Here is an 8,105-nt window from a genome sequence, read left to right as displayed (position 1 = left end):
CTTCTATCTTCAACGATAGCCTAGCTGGATATAGTATTCTTGGCTGCATGTTTTTCTCGTTTAGTGCTCTGAATATATCATGCCAGCTCTTTCTGGCCTGACAGGTCTCTGTGGATAAGTCTGCTGCCAATCTAATATTTTTACCATTGTATGTTACAGACTTCTTTTCCCGGGCTGCTTTCAGGATTTTCTCTTTGTCACTAAGACTTGTAAATTTTACTATTAGGTGATGGGGTGTGGACCTAATCTTGTTGATTTTGAGGGGGGGTTCTCTGAACCTCCTGGATTTTGATGCTTGTTCCCTTTGCCATATTGGGGAAATTCTCTCCAATAATTCTCTCCAATATACCTTCTGCTCCCCTCTCTCTTTCTTCTTCTTGAATCCCAATTATTCTAATGTTGTTTCGTCTTATGGTGTCACTTATCTCTCGAATTCTCCCCTCGTGGTCCAGTAGCTGTTTGTCCCTCTTTTGCTCAGCTTCTTTATTCTCTGTCATTTGGTCTTCTATATCACTAATTCTTTCTTCTGCCTCATTTATCCTAGCAGTGAGAGCCTCCATTTTTGATTGCACCTCATTAATAGCTTTTTTGATTTCAACTTGGTTAGATTTTAGTTCTTTTATTTTTCCAGAAAGGGCTTTTATATCTCCCGAGAGGGTTTCTCTAATATCTTCCATGCCTTTTTCGAGCCCGGCTAGAACCTTGAGAATCATCATTCTGAACTCTAGATCTGACATATTACCAATGTCTGTATTGATTAGGTCCCTAGCCTTCGGTACAGCCTCTTGTTCTTTTTTTTTTTGTGGTGAATTTTTCTGCCTTGTCATTTTGTCCAGATTAGAGTATATGAAGGAGCAAGTAAAATACTAAAAGGGTGGCAAAGACCCAGGGAAATATGCTTTAACCAAATCAGAAGAGATCCCAAATTGTGGGGAGGAGAAAGGGGATAAAACCAGTTTCAGAAAAAAAAAAAGAAACAATTAAAAAAAGAAAACGAATAAAGCAAAAATGTAAAAAAGAAAAAAGATATATATTAGATAAACTAGTTAAAAAAACGTTAAAAAAGAAAATGGTAAAAGTTAAAATATATTTAGCAGAAGATGAAAAAAAATTGAAAAAGAAAAAAAATTAAATTAACTGCAAGACTAAAGAATCATGGGGAGAAAGCCATTAGTTCTGTGCTTTGCTTTCTCTTCCTCTGCAATTCTGCAGGTCTCCTTGGTATTGAACCTGCACTTCTTGGTAGGTGAACTTGGTCCTGGCTGGATTTCTTGTTGATCTTCTGGGGGAGGGGCCTGTTGTAGTGATTCTCAAGTGTCTTTGCCCCAGGCAGAATTGCACCGCCCTCATCAGGGGCCGGGCTGATTAATCAGCTCAGGTTTGCTTTCAGGAGCTTTTCTTCCCTGAATGCTTTCCGTAGAGTTCCAGAGGACGGGAATGAAAATGGCGGCCTCCCAGTCTCTGGCCCAGAGGAGGCGAGACCTGGGGGCACCACTCCTCAGTGCACCCTCAGAGAATAGCGCCCAATTACTCCCGTCTCCCTAGCTTCCAGCCGCACTCCGATCTGACCGAGCCTGCGACCAGTTCAAGGTAACCCCGAGCTGAGAGCTCACTCCTCAGCTCTGTCTCTGTAGCCAGCTTCCCCGTTCTAATACCTGCAAGCTCTGCGACACTCAGACACCCCTGATCCTTCTGTGACCCTGCGGGACCTGAGGCCATGCTGACCCCGCATGGGCTTCACCCCAGTTAAGCCTCTGGAGCGACGTCCCACAACAGAACAGACTTTTAAAAGTCCTGATTTTGTGCTCCGTTGCTCCGCTGCTTGCCGGGGGCCTGCCCCTCCCCCCCATGGTCTATCTTCCCATTGCTTTGTATTCACTTCTCCGCCAGTCCTACCTTTCAGAAAGTGGTTGATTTTCTGTTTCTAGAATTGCTGTTCTTCTTCTCTTCGATCTTCCATTGGATTTGTAGATGTTTGCAATCTTTAGATAAGCTATCTAGCTGATCTCCTGCTACCTGAAGTAGTCTCAGCCTGCTACTTCTCCGCCATCTTGACTCCTCCTCTGATCCTTTGCTTTTTTTGAGTGCTTTCAACCCGACTCCAAGTTAATGCTGGTCCCCAATTGCAGGGCACTCTCTTATTGGGGTATTACTTTCCAATGGGTGGCTTCTGGTGACTCCCTCCCACTTTTGTTTATCTTCCGATATCAGTCTGATGTTCCCACTCTGCTTTACCTGCCCACTGGTGTCTTCTGCTCCCGTAGAGATTCAGAAGTGTATAATTCTAATCTCAGGCTGATTTCATGGGTGATCAGAGTTCTTTGGTAGGTAATCAGCTCACTTTAGGGTACAGGTTGAAACAGCACCTCCTCCTACTTCCGCACCATCTTGTCGCCCCTACACCTATATTTTAAACTATATATGTTGGATTGATTCCAACCTAATTTCAATAATATACAAATCTGTGCTCCAATATATTCCTGTTTCTGCTTCCCCTTTGTACCATTATTTTTGTACAAATTACATATTTATCAAGCGTAAAACCATGAATTATAGACTCCACCTAAATTTACTTTTTATTATGCTACATGTTTTTTTAAATTTAATTTAACTTTTTCAGTGTTCCAAGATTCATTGTTTATGTACCACACCTAGTGGTCCATGCAACACATGCCCTCCTTAATACCCACCACCAGGCTTATCTGGTGTTCCAGTGATTTTTTCAGTGTTCCAAGATTCATTGTGTATGTACCACACCCAGTGGTCCATGCAACACATGTCCTTCTTAATACCCACCACCAGGCCCATCTCCCCTCCGCCCTCCCCTCTAAAATCCTCAGTTTGTTTCTAAGAATCCACAGTCTCTCATGTTTCATCTCCCCCTCTGATTTCCCCCAATTCACTATTTCTTTCCTTCTCCTAATGCCTTCCATGTTATTCCTTATGTTCCACAAGTAAGTGAAACCATATGATAACTGACTCTCTCTGCTTGAGTTATTTTATTCAGCATAATGTCCTCCAGTCTTGTCCATGTTGATATGAAAGTTGGGTATTCATCCTTTCTGATGGCTGAGCCATATTCCATTATATATATGGACTACATCTTCTTTATCCATTCGTCTGTTGAAGGTCATTTGGTTCTTTCCACAGTTTGACAATTATGAACATTGCTGCTATGAGCATTGGGGTACATATGGCCCTTCTTTTCACTACATCTGTATCTTTGGGGTAAATACCCAGTAGTGCATTTGCAGAGTCATAGAGTAGCTCAATTTTTTATATATTTTAACAAAGTTCCCTTTCCTTTCTTTTCTTCTTTTTTTTTGTCCATTAATTTATGTTGGGAATGCTGGTAGTTTACCTTTTACACCATACTTTCAGAATACTGTGATTATATTGCATCAGAGCTAGAGGAAGGATGAACATTACACAGATATCTTGGAACTGGAGCTGGATGCAGTAAACAATGACTTTGAGATGTCCCTCATTGTAGGGAGAAAATGAGCCTATTTTCAGTTGTTGGAACTTTCACTGCCTGAGTTTAGATGCAAACAGTTTGAAACACATAGTGTAAATATGCAAAGTAGGGAATATGCAGACTTTGAGCAAAGTGGTAAACTTCAGTGGGTATTTATCATTGTGGGTATTATCTAACATCAGAACACCCTTTCTATGCAAAAATCATCTCCCATTATGAGTCTTGGTAAAAGACAGGGCCCTTGGTTTTTCTCTGAAGATGCTTCTATTACAACATTGAATCTTAAGAGAGTGATGTAGAGGCACAGAGAATGTTGAGACATTATTCACAGAATTGACAGTGGCAAGAAGAGTTCTTTGACCGTGGCGGTGGCATGCCAGGAGTGGCATCCTTATTAAACTTCCTATGGAGTTATCTTGGATATTTGCTAATTCTTATTATTCATGGATGCTATATGTGTGGATTCACTTTCTATCTAAAATTTATTTGTAACCCTGAAATCAATACTGGTAGTATTCTCAGTTTTTTGCAGACGTGTGGAATAGCATAGTGGCAAAAAAATTTGGGGCTGCCAGTGTAGCCTGGGTTGACTCTGTGGGCTAAGTGTCTGCCTTCAGCTCAGGTCATGATCTCAGGGTACTGGGCTTACGCCCACAGGGAATATGTTTCTCTCTCTCCTTCTGTGCCTTCCTCCTCCTTGTGTGCTCTCTCTTGATCTCTTTTCAAATAAATAAGTAAATAAATAAAATCTTTTAAAAATTTTGGGTTGCCTCCAGTCCCATCCATGTTGTTGCAAAAGTCATGTATTCATCATTTCCAATGGCTGAGTAATATCCCATTGTGTATATGTACCATATCTTCTTTATCCATTCATTTGTTGAAGGGCATCTTGGCTCTTTCCAGTTTGGCTATTGTGGACATTGCTGCTATGAACATTGGGGTGCATATGGCCCTTCCTTTCACTACATCTGAATCTTTGGGGTAAATACCCAGTACTGCAATTGCTGCATCATAGGGTAGCTCTATTTTTAATTTTTTTGCAGAACCTCCACACTGTTTTCCAAAGTGGCTACACCAACTTGCATTCCCACCAACAGTGTAAGACGGTTCCCCTTTCTCTACATCCTCACCAACATCTGTTGTTTCTTGACTTGTTAATTTTAGCCATTCTGATGTGTGTGAAGTGGTATCTCATTGTGGTTTTGATTTGAAATTCCCTGATGGTTGTTGATGTTGAATATTTTTTCATGTGTCTGTAGCCATTTTTATGGCTTCTTTGGAGAAATGTCTGTTCATGTCCTCTGCCCATTTCTTGACCAGATTTTTTGGGTTTTGGGGGGTGTCGAGTATCATAAGTTCTTTTTAAAAAAGATTTTATTTATGTGACAGAGAGAGAGGCAGCAAGACAGGGAATACAAGCTGGAGGAGTGGGAGAGGGAGAAGCAGGCTTCCTGTAGAGCAGGGAGCCTGACGCGGGGCTTGATCCCTGGGACCCTGGGACCCTGGTTGCCTTTTAGTTTTGTCAACTCTTTCCTTTGCTGTGTGAAAACTTTATCCTGATGAAGTCCCAAGAGTTCATTTTTGCTTTTGCTTCCCTTGCCTTTGGAGATGTGTCTATCAAGAAGTTGCTGTGGCTGAGGTCAAAGAGATTGCTGTCTGTGTTCTCCTCTAAGATTTTGATGGATTCCTGTCTCACATTTAGGTCTTTCATCCATTTTGAGTGTGTGTGTGTGCACACGTGTGTGTGTGTATGGTGTAAGAAAGTGGTCCAGTTTCATTCTTCTACATGTGGGTGTCCAATTACCCTAACACCATTTGTTGAAGAGACTGTCTTTTTTCCATTGGATATTCTCTTCTGCTTTGTCAAAGATTGGTTGACCATAGAGTTGCAGGTCCATTTCTGGGTTCTCTATTCTGTTCCATTGATCTATGTATCTGTGTTTGTGCCAGTGCCATACTGTCTTGATGATTACAGCTTTGTAATGCAGCTTGAAGCCTAGAACTGTGATGCTCCAGCTTTGGTTTTGTTTTTCAACATTCCTTTGGCTATTTGGGATCTTTTCTGATTCAGTTTCTGTGGTTTAGATTTTTATTTCCCTGATGCCGAGGGATGTTGAGCACTTTTTCGTGTGTCTGTTGGCCATCTGGATGTCTTCTTTGCAGAAATTTCTGTCCATATCTTCTGCCCATTTCTTGATTGGATTATTTGTTCTTTAGGTGTTGAGTTTGATAAGTTCTTTATAGATTTTGAATATTAGCCCTTTATCTGATATGTCGTTTGCAAATATCTTCTCCCATTCTGTCAGTTGTCTTTTGCTTTTGTTGACTGTTTTCTTTGCTGTGCAAAAGCTTTTGATCTTGATGAAGTCCCAATAATTCATTTTTTCCCTTGCCTCCCTTGCCTTTGGTGATGTTTCTAGGAAGAAGTTGCTCTGTCTGAGGTCGAAGAGGTTGCTGACCATGTTCTTCTCAAGGATTTTGATGGATTTCTGTCTCACATTGAGGTTTTAGGGGCAGGGGGTGGGAGGTTGGGGGAACCAGGTGGTGGTATTGGAGAGGGCACGGATTGCATGGAGCACTGGGTGTGGTGCAAAAACAATGAATACTGTTACGCTGAAAATACATTTAAAAAATTTTTAAAAAGAGTACAATGTGGAAAGGATGAAAAACAATGACTTTACAGTGGAGAAACCTATAAACAGTAGTTTATTAGTATGGTCAATACCAGCACAAAGTCACAATGATAGTTTGTATCCTTGATATAAAGTGATAAAAATGACAACCTCTGTGTGTTTCCTACCTGCCAAAAAAAAAGATCTATAACCCTAGTGTAATCATGAGTTAACCATCAAACAAATTTCAAATGATAGAATACTTTTCAAAATATCTGACCATTAATTCTCTAAACTATCAAGTTCTTCAAAACAATGAAAGGCTGATAATCTTTCCTAACAAATAGATGCCCAAGGAGAAATGATGGCTAAATGTAATGCATTCTGGATGACCAATGTTAAGAATGAGGAAACTGGTGCAGGTTTATGGGAACTACCTGTAAAATTTTTGCAACTTCCTTGTAAACCTAAAGCTGTTTTTAAAAATGAGGTTATCTTGACTGTTTCCTTTGCTGTGCAGAAGCTTTTGATTTTGATGAAGTCCCAAAAGTTTATTTTGGCTTTTGTTTCCTTTGCCTTTGGAGACATATCTTGAAAGAAGTTGCTGTGGCTGATATTGAAGAGATTACTGCCTATGTTCTCCTCTAGGATTCTGATGGATTCCTGTCTCACGTTGAGGTCTTTTATCCATTTTGAGTTTATCTTTGTGTACGGTGTAAGAGAAGGGCCGAGTTTCATTCTTCTACATATAGCTGCCCAGTTTTCCCAGCACCATTTATTGAAGAGACTGTCTTTTTTCCACTGTATATTTTTTCCTGTTTTGTCGAAGATTAACTGACCATAGAGTTGAGGGTCCATATCTGGGCTGTCTACTCTGTTCCACTGGTCTATGTGTCTGTTTTTATGCCAGTACCATGCTGTCTTGGTGATCACAGCTTTGTAGTAGAGCTTGAAATCAGGTAATGTGATGCCCTCAGTTTTATTTTTGTTTTTCAACATTTCCTTAGCGATTCGGGGTCTCTTCTGGTTCCATACAAATTTTTGGATTAGTTGCTCCAGCTCTTTGAAGAATACCGGTGGAATTTTGATTGGAATGGCATTAAAAGTATAAATTGCTCTAGGCAACCCACAGAATGGGAGAAGATATTAGCAAATGACAGTACAGACAAAAGATTGATATCCAGGATCTATAAAGAACTCCTCAAACTCAACACACACAAAACAGATAATCATATCAAAAAATGGGCAGAAGATATGAACAGACACTTCTCCAATGAAGACATACAGATGGCTATCAGACACATGAAAAAATGTTCATCATCACTAGCCATCAGGGAGATTCAAATTAAAACCACATTGAGATATCACCTTACACCACTTAGAATGGCCAAAATTAGCAAGACAGGAAACAACATGTGTTGGAGGGGATGTGGAGAAAGGGGAACCCTCTTACACTGTTGGTGGGAATGCAAGTTGGTGCAGCCTCTTTGGAGAACAGTGTGGAGATTCCTCAAGAAATTAAAAATAGAACTTCCCTATGACCCTGCCATTGCACTACTGGGTATTTACCCCAAAGATACAGATGGAGTGAAAAGAAGGGCCATCTGTACCCCAATGTTTATAGCAGCAATGGCCACGGTTGCCAAACTGTGGAAAGAACCAAGATGCCCTTCAATGGACGAATGGATAAGGAAGATGTGGTCCATATACACTATGGAGTATTATGCCTCCGTCAGAAAGGATGAATACCCAACTTTTGTAGCAACATGGACGGGACTGGAAGAGATTATACTGAGTGAAATAAGTCAAGCAGAGCGAGTCAATTATCATATGGTTTCACTTATTTGTGGAGCATAACAAATAGCATGGAGGACATGGGGAGTTAGGAGAAGGGGGTTGGGGGAAATTGGAAGGGGAGGTGAACAAAGAGAGACTATGGACTCTGAAAAACAATCTGAAGGGTTTGAAGAGGTGGGGGGGTAGGAGGTTGGGGGAACCAGGTGGTGGGTATTAGA

Source organism: Lutra lutra, chromosome X (genome assembly GCF_902655055.1).
Source record: "Lutra lutra chromosome X, mLutLut1.2, whole genome shotgun sequence".
In the NCBI taxonomy this organism is placed as follows: Eukaryota; Metazoa; Chordata; class Mammalia; order Carnivora; family Mustelidae; genus Lutra; species Lutra lutra.
The sequence above is the reverse complement of the archived record's forward strand: the minus strand, read 5'-3'. Positions refer to the sequence as shown.